Raw genomic sequence first — 10092 nt, forward strand, 5'->3', positions numbered from 1 at the left:
TTCTTAATTTCAGGAAACAAACTGAGTGTTGCTGGAGTGCTGGGGGGTGGGAGGGTTGGGGTGGCTGGGTGATAGACATTGGGTAGGGTATGTGCTATGGCGAGGAATGTGAATTGTGCAAGACTGTTGAATCACAGATCTGTACCTCTGAAACAAATAATGCAATATATGTTAAGAAAAAAAAGAAAAAGAAGAAGATAGCAGGAGGGGAAGAATGAAGGGGAGTAAGTTGGAGGGGGAGACGAACCATGAGAGACAATGGACTCTGAAAAACAAACTGAGGGTTCTAGAGGGGAGGAGGGTAGGGGGATGGGTTAGCCTGGTGATGGCTATTAAAGAGGGCACATTCTGCGTGGAGCACTGGGTGTTATGCACAAACAATGAATCATGGAACACTACATCAAGAGCTAATGATGTAATGTATGGTGATTAACATAACAATAAAAAATTAAAAAAATATATATATATGGACTATATATCTCTGCCAAGGAATGAAAACTTACAGTATTTGAAAATTTCCCATGAAAATTTCCTTTTTGTAGAGAAGTTCTACTTGTTTGATTTTTTAATGTTTATAATTAAAGAACTGAGGAAAAATCATCCCTCTCTAACTCATAGAAGGTAAGGCCCTGCTTCCTCTCAATCAATGCTTATAATAGTTGCCGAGGTAGTTCTGTTAAATGTTAGTTGGCTCATGTCAGTCCTCTGCTCAAAACTATTCAGTAGTTTTTCATCTAACTCTGAAGAAAAGGAAAATCCTCAAAGTGGCATAATGTAATCTGGTCTCTGTTACCCTCTCACCTCATCTCCTACCACTCTCACTCACTCACCTGGGCCTCTTTTATGGGCTTCCTTCCTTAAGTTTTTTACTTAAATATTACCTTCTATGTGAGGCCTTCACTTCACCTCCCTACTTATTACTGCATCCCTTGATACACCTTCATCTCCTTTATTTTTCTCCATAGTATTTTTTAACATTTATTTATTTTGTTTATTATCTGTCTTACCCTGAGGACAGATTTTTGCATGTTTTGTTCACTTCCGTTCCCCCAGGGCCTGGAACAGAATCTAGAACATAGGTACTCAATAACTATTACATAAGTAAGTACTGAGTGAATGAATGAATGTTCCACTAGAACCTGACTCACAAAGGCAGGAGACTTTTGACCAGATGTCACTGCCCCTCCACAACCTCTGCCCTGGGCTGTTATATAATTGAAGACTCCCACCTTCAGGCAGGAGTGGGTAGTACACATTTGCTAACTACATGGCACTCCCTTTTGTTCCAACAATTTCAGTTTTCAGCTGGTCTCTGTCTCTTGACGTCCAGAAGATCCCATTTTGGGGTGATTGTTTAAAACGAAAACAAAAAATTACATAACATGTATACTAAAATATTGGGACTAATAGTCACCCAAAATCAACTAGGCTATTTCAGGTTGTTTGAAAAATGTATCTAAACTTAACCAGATTCCTGCAATAATAGGGTCCAATGAGGACACATTAGGGTCACAGAAAGGCCAACATGACAACAGACGTTTAAATGGAGCCATTTGAGATTCTGTTGGAGCACTTCCAGAAATATAAAAAATCTCCCTCACACTCAGATTCTTAGAAAGTATAGAATAATGTAAATGAGGATATTTCTGAAACAGAAAGTCAGGTCCTTGAAGTAGGAGTCTACAGATTAATTCGATTTCATTCTGTAACTTTTCTAGGAATATAAAGTATCTCTATACATACAATCAGATTTCTGAAAGCATAGAAACCAGAGAACTTAGGATTATCATTTATCATCAATAAAATTAAGCAAGTGGACAATGTAATTATAATAAGAAAAAGTAGGAAAATCTAGGCTTAAGTTGTGTTATTCCCAGAAATGTGGATATTTTCCCACACTTAACTTTTAAAAAGTACAGAATAAAACAATCCACAATGAAAGTCAACAATATGCATGAATGTTAGCAATGTAATGTTAAAAAGTAATATTAATGTAATATTAAAAGTCCAAAAAGATCATATGCAGCATGTCCTCATTAGAAAATTAAACACCTAGGTTTATAATGCAAGTTTTAGGGGACATATGATTATAATAAAACTACATAAAAAGGAAAGTAAAGGAATCATATGCATAGGGATCAGTAGGATGGTTATCTTGAACAGGAAAGGCAGGGAGGATGGGTTGAAGGTATTGAACAACGTGATTAGATATAACTTATTTTCAAGATATTGTTGTGGGGGTAGGTTCACAGTTGCTTATTGTATTATTTAAAATAACTAAATACAAGCAGACCATGCACTGATCAATGAGAATGTCATGAATCAAAGATTAATCATTAATGAAATCTCTATCCTTGAGATCCATAAATTTGACAGGGGAGAGACATGGCGATCAAAATTTCATGATGACATGAATGACTAAATATAGTCAAGAAACAGTGAATGGCCCAAATTTCTGGATTCAGCTTAGTATGTACCAAACTGGAAAGAGCATCACTCCCATCCAAATAAAAAAAGAGCTGAATATCTACAAAAATCACAATTTTTCTTTAACTCATCAGAGTGCTGAGGTTCCAATGCAACCAACTTATTGGAAGCTAAGGAAAGACAAGCATGCCAACACTTGCTTACCTGGGATAGGTGTCAGACACTGTACAAGTTGCTAAGAATAACTAAAATTTAGATGGATGGCTAAAAGCTGAATTAGAGGCAGTATGAGAGTATAGAATCCCCAGGAGAAACAGACATGAGAATTTTCACCCATTCACATGTCTTCTCCACATATTTTACCAGGTGCTCACAACAAAGATTGTGGACAGAGCAAAAGGCTAGAGAAAGCCTCCTTTATGGTGTAGAACTTGGATAGGAAAATAACAGCACTAAAGGGAAGGCACAAAGTTCTGTTCATATCTTTCTTCCCTATCTAGTGGAAAAGATTGACAACATGCATGACCAGATGAGAAATTTCATCAGGAAAATTAAAAGTATAAGAAAGAATCAAGTGAAACTATTAGGAACAAAAAAATGCTAGAATACAAAAATGTTAATGCTAGTAAACAGAGATAAAGAATATCCTCTGAAGGTTCATCAGTAGACTTGAAACAGTGGTGGAAAGAATTAATGAACTTGAAGATAAATCAATAAAAATTGCCCAAACTGAAAGACAAAGATACAGAAGAGTGGAAAAAATAGAACAACATTCACAAGCTGTAGGACAATATGAAATGTCTAAAATATGTGTAACTGGAACACCAAAAGGAGAAGAAAGAAAACATGAAATGGAAGAAATATTTCAACAGATAATGGCAATTTTTCCAAAAGTAATAAAAGACACCAAACCAAATATCCAAAAAGTTGAAAAGACACCAGGGATAAAAACAAAAACAAACAAACTGAAACAATTTAGACACATCATATTCAAACTGCTGAAGACCAAAAACAGGGAAACTCTTAAAGGCATCCAGAGACAAAAGAAACTTTACATACAAATGAACAAAGACCGAAATAACAACAGACTTCTCATCAGAAACTATGCAAGCTAGAAGACAGTGGAGTGTCATCCTTAACATTCCTTTTTTTTTTTTTTTAAGATTTTATTTATTTGACAGAGAGAGAGACAGCGAGAGAGGGAACACAAGTAGGGGGAGAGGGAGAGGGGAAGCAGGCCTCCCGCCAAGCAGGGAGCCTAATGCAGGGCTCGATCCCAGGATCCTGGGATTGTGACCTGAGCCGAAGGCAGACACTTAATGACTGAGCCACCCAGGCGCCCCATCCTTAATATTCTTAAAAAGGAAAAGTAACCCAGAGTTCTACACAGGGAAAATACGCTCCAAAAATGAAAACAAAATAAATATTTTTTTTTTTAGAGATGCAAAAATAAGAGTAATCATTACCAGCAGACATGCAGTGCAAGAAATGCTAAAGGAAGTTCTCCAATCAGGATGATAGCAGACAGAAACTTGAATCTACACAAATAAATGAAGATCACTAGATATGGCATAAATTAAGGTAAATATATAATTCATTTTTAAATTATTTTTAATTGCTCTAAAAGATTACTTGAAGGTAGACCAAATAATTTAAGATGTATACTGAAAACCTGAAAGAGACCCCTATTTTTTTTTCAAATTTTTATTTAAATTCTAGTTAACATACAGTGCAATATTCGTTTCAGGACTACAATTCAGTGGTTCATTACTTACATAAATCACCCAATGCTCATCCCAACAATTTCCCTCTTTAATACCCATCACCCATCTAGCCCATCCTCCACCCTTCTTCCTCCACCTACCCTCAGTTTATTCTCTATTGTTGAGTCTCTTATAGTTTGTTTCCCCCCCTTTTCCCCCTCCCATATGTTCACCTGTTTTATTTTTTAAATTCCAAATAGGACTGAAATCATATGATATTTGTCTTTCTCTGACTGACTTATTTCACTTAGCATAATACACTCTAGCTCTATCTGCATCATTACAATGGCAAGATTTCATTCTCTTTGATGGCTCAGTAATATTTCAGTGTGTGTGTGTGTGTGTGTGTGTGTGTGTGTGTATTCTTTATCTATTCATCAGTTGATGGACATTTCAGCTCTTTCCATAGTTGGATTATTGTTAATGGTTATAAACATTGGGGGGGGTGTACCCCTTCAAGTCTGTACTTTGGTTTTCTTTGGGTAAATACCTAGTAATGCAATTACTGGATCATAGGGTAGTTCTATTTTTAACTTTTTGAGGAACCTCCATACTGTTTTCCAGAGTGGCTGCACCAGTTTGCATTCCCACCAGCAGTGCAAGAGGGTTCCCCTTTCTCCACATCCTTGCCAACGCGTGTCGTTTCCTGTATTGCTAATTTTAGTAATTCTGACAGGTGTGAGGTGGTATCTCACCATGGTTTTGATTTGTATTTCCCTGATGATGAATGACGTTGAGCATCTTTTCATGTGTCTTGTTAGCCATCTGGCTATCTTCTTTGGGAAAATGTCTATTCACGTCTTCTGCCCATTTCTTAACTGGATTATTTGCTTTTTGTGTCTTGAGTTTGGTAAGTTCTTTAGATTTTAGATACTAACCCTTTATCAGATATGTCATTTGCAAATATCTTCTTCCATTTGGTAGGTTGTCTTTTAGTTTTGTCAACTGTTTCCTTTGCTGTGCAAAAGCTTCTTATCTTGATGAAGTCCCAATAACTCATTTTTGCCTTTGTTTCCCTTACCTTTGGAGATGTGTCTAGCCAGAAGTTGCTGTGGCCAAGGTCGAAGAGGTTACTGCCTGTGTTCTTCTCTAGGATTTGGATGGTTCCCTTTCTCACACTTAGGTCTTTGATCCACTTTGTATTTATTTGTGTGTATGGTATAAAAAAGTGGTCCAGTTTCATTCCTCTGCATGTGGCTGTCCATATTTTCCAACACTATTTCTTGAAGAGACTGTCTTTTCGCCATTGGATATTCTTTCTTGCTTTGTTGAAGATTAGTCAACCATATAGTTATGGGTCCATTTCTGGGTTTTCTATTCTGTTCCATTGATCTATGTGTCCACCAATCTATGTTTTTGTGCCTGTACCATACTGTCTTGATGACTATAGCTTTGCAATATAGCTTGAAGTCCAGAATTGTGATGCCTCCAGCTTTGCTTTGCTTTTTCAGGATGTTTTGGCTATTTGGGGTCTTTTGTGGTTCCATACAAATTTTAAGATTGTTTGTTCTAGCTCTGTGAAAAATTCTGTTAGCATTTTGATAGGGATTGTATTAAGTGTGTAGATTGCTTTAGGTAGTATACACATTTTAACCACTAAAATTTTTTTAAAGAGGTAATGCAGAATAAGCTGTGGTAGGCAGACTTCTAAGATGGTCCTTAATGATCTCCTCTTCTGTAATCATTTCTTCATGTAATTGCTTCCCCTTGAATATTGGAGGAAACTAGTGACATGCTTCAAACTAATTTGTCAAAATATAATTTGACAAAAGTAATGTAATATCATTTGTGTGAGTAGTCTATAAAAGACCATGACTTTCACATTGCTACAGACTCTCGCTATTTTGGAGAGGCCCAAATGGGACAAAACTTGCCAAATCGGATTTTAAAAACGATAGACTTTCTATAAGAAATAGACCTTGAATATAAACACAGACCTATTAAAAGTAAGAGGATGGAAAAGGATATACCATGCAAGTGCTAATCAAAAGAAGACTGACATACATATGTTAATATCAAAATAGACCTCAGAACAAGGAATATTACCAAGAATACAGAAAGACATTACTTAATGATAAAGTTGCCAATTTGACCTTTATCATAAGTCATAACAATGATCCATGTCTAAATGTGTATCCACCTAATAACACTGCATGAGAACATCATTACCTTGATACTAAAACCAGACAAAAATTACAATAAAAGAAAAACTATAAACCAATATCCTTCATGAATATAAAGGCAAAAATCCTCAACAGAATAATAGCAAATCAATTCCAATAATACATAAAGAATATATATATATTACATCACAACCAGGCAGGGTTTATTTCAGGAATGCAAGGCTTGCTTAAAGTTTTATAATCAATCAATATAATTCACCTTACTATAGCTTCATGCACTTCTTTCAAGCCCCACCCACTCCTTCAACCCTGGAAACCACTAATTTCTTCTTTATTTCTATAATTTTCCCCTTTCAAGAATGCTACATAAATGGAATACATATTTTGTGATTGGCTTTTTTCACTCAGCACAATTTTGTGACAATTCATTCAGGTTTTTGTGTGTATCAATAGTTTGCTTCTTCTTATTGCTGAGTAGTATGCCATGGTATGGAGACCACAGTTTGTTTAATTATTCATCCCCTGAAGGACATCTGAGTTGTTCTCAATTTTTGGCTATTACAAATAAAGATGCTATAAATATTTATGTATTTTTTTTGATGAAATCAAACTTATCCACTTTGAACTCTTTCCTTAATCTTATATCATTAAGACTTTCTCCTATATTTTCTTCTAAACATTTTATGGTTTTACACTTTACATTTACATGTATGATTTATTTTGAGTTATTCTTTTATATAAGGTGTGAGGTTTAGGTAGAGGTTCATATATTTGCACATGGATATCCAATTGTCTCAGCACTGTTTATTGAAATGACTACTTTTCTTCACTGAAATGCCTTTGTATATTTCCTTTGTAAAATATCAATTGACACTTATGCTCCTAGGAAAATAAAATAGATATACTTTTCCCTATTCCTCCCACTAAGTATTAAAAACTAAAAATCTTGGATATTATATATAAAACAAACAGAAGAAGACTGAAATATGTAAAGAAGAAGACAAATCAGCTAAGGACCTCAGGACCCAAGTAACAGCACAGTGGTAAGTTCCTGGAGTTTTGTTTTGTTTTATGGTCTCAAATATATATCCCAGACTTGCAGCTGAGGAAGCCAGCACCCCGGAAATGCCAATGGGCACAAACAAAAAAGTCCCAATAAAAGCCTGATACATCTGGAAAAGGATAGCTTAGAAAGACAGAAAATTTTAATAACTTCTCTTCACCAGCCAAACACCACAGAAAAAACTGGATCCCAAAAACACCTATGGCAACAAAGGCTTAGTGGGGCCCCCAGATTTCGAACTTTCCCCTGAATCAAACTGCCCCCTCATAACCCAATGAGATTGTCAGAAAAGGCCAAGTAGGGAGCCAGAATTTTCAACCCCACTGGCAAGTAATGAGCCTTATCTTTCTTCCCACACTCCCTGACCACCCTTTCCATTACTGACTCAAGTGTCAACGGAGATCACATAAGAAGCAGGAAGGCAGGAAAAAGAGAACCAAGAAATGAAGAAAAATCAGAAAACATAAAATAAAATGGAAGAGTTAAATCCTCATACATCAAGAACTACATTAAATATAAATGGTAAAAGTATATCAATTAAAAGACAGAGATTTGCTGAATGGATTAAAAAACATGACCCATCTCTATGCTGCGTACAAGCAACATTTCAAGTGTAATGAATGATACAGGCAAATTGAAAGTCAAAGGGTGGAAAAAGATGTATTAATTAAAACAGAAATAGTTATATTAAGATCCTATCAAGCAGACTTAAGAGAAAAGAAAATTACCAGAGACAGAGAGGAACATTATATAATGATAAAGGGTCAATCTACCAAGAATACATAGTAAAACTAAACATGCGTGCACCAAAAAATATACAAAATATGTGAAGAAAAAGCTGATAGAACTGAAATAATAGACTAATTTACAATTAAATAAAAAACAAAAATGCAATATATCAAAAATCCATGGGACATAGTTAAAGCAGTGCTAAGAGGAAAAATTATGGCACTAAATGCATACATTAGAAGAGAGGATTCTCAAATCAATAATCTAAGCCTCCAGTTTAAGGATCTACAAACAAACAAACAAACAAACAAACAAACCCAAAGCAGGCATTAGGAAAAAAATAATAACTGAAATTAAAGAAATTGAAAACAGAAAGAAAATCAAGTTCCTGGGTAGCCAATGATGACAGGTAGTTAATATCAACTCATCATCAATCTGTCTACTTAGCTGTCCAGTGACTCTTCTCATGAGTGTTAGCATGTGATACAAACATTTTCACACTTTGTCCCTTCCCATATGTCCATCCATATGCCTTGACTCTATACCTTACCTTTTTGTCTCCAATATTCATCTTTCTTACAAGGCTCCTGATAAAATGGCCAGGCCATTGGCTGCAGCCCAGGAATCCACAAAGATTCTCACCTTGAGACACCCCCATCACACTAAGTGGATGACCAAGTGTGTGGCTTGCAACTCCAACCTTTTCCCTTTCCAATTTCTTTCAGGGCCACTCTGGAACATGGTCATAGTATTGCTACCATCTCTATTGGTTTGTACCCACAAGTGAACGAATCCTTTCATAAACGAAAGCTCAGACTTTTCCTCCTCTTTCAACTGATTATATGGGACTGCTCATATGGCCATAAGTACAAGCAGGAGGAGGGGAGTTAGAATAACTGATGTGGGTGACCCGAGGATTGGACTACCTGCTCACATAGCCTACTTGTGCTGTCTGGTCCCACTTAGGAACCTCCTGCTGGGAAGCCTTCCTTCCCAGATGTGCTATTTTCACTTTATGGCAGTCTGCTGATGGTATTTTGTCTGTTTGTTTGTTTGTTTGTCTCATGGCCAAGCAATTTGTCTCCACCAGGGCCCCCAAACATGTCAAAACCATCTCTCCAGTGGCATTTAATTTTGTGCTGTGGACAGCATGGCCTTGATTTATAATTCCATTACCGGGTCTATGGCTGGCTTTCCATAAGCTTCATATTACATCTTTTCCCACTAATGATATCTCCAACACCGTAGGGTCTTTCCAAATCATATGACCGAAGCAGCAGGACTGCTTATACCCCAGGCTGGACCTACTGCAGAGCTCTTTCCTGCATTGGGTCCCACTCAAAGTTGGCAACCTTCTGTGTCACCTAACATAAGGGCCTGGTCAATATTTCTAGATGAGGAATGTACTGCCTCTAGAACCAAAGAGGTCTACCATGCATGGGATTCAATTTTTGTGGTAAAGAATTCAGTATGCATGTGGGGTTTCTTTGTTTTGTTTTGATTTATTTGCCTTTATCATGGGCAAACTTCTTTTTGTCTTTTCCTCCTAAGTTTTCAGGTCTACGTAGGCCTTTGATACAATTTAGGGAGAGAGACTGCATCAACAAAAAGCAGAAAAAAATGGTCTAGGCAATACTTAATTACTACTTAATACTGAGTAGAAAATAATGGGACTTTACTGAGAAACATTTCTAAATTATTTCCAAAGTACTATATCTCTCATTTATTTACTGAAAAAAATAATGTATCTAATAATTAGGGGCTTGGAAAGGAGAAGAATGTTTCCTGTGATCTTTACCTCCAAATTTTCCTAAAATATTCCATATTACAATTTAATTTGCACAAATTTTCTAATTTTCCTTAGAATGAAAAGATGGCTTAAATACCATTAGTTTTAACACCCAAAATAATCATTACTATGTAAATTGTAGATTTTTATGATAAAACAATTGAAAAATTTAGAAAAAGTAAGGAAGCCAAAAACAAT

The sequence above is a fragment of the Eumetopias jubatus genome, unplaced genomic scaffold (assembly GCF_037043125.1).
Source record: "Eumetopias jubatus isolate StellerSeaLion01/CBP00866 unplaced genomic scaffold, mEumJub1_p1.0 scaffold_5, whole genome shotgun sequence".
NCBI classification, from domain to species: domain Eukaryota; kingdom Metazoa; phylum Chordata; class Mammalia; order Carnivora; family Otariidae; genus Eumetopias; species Eumetopias jubatus.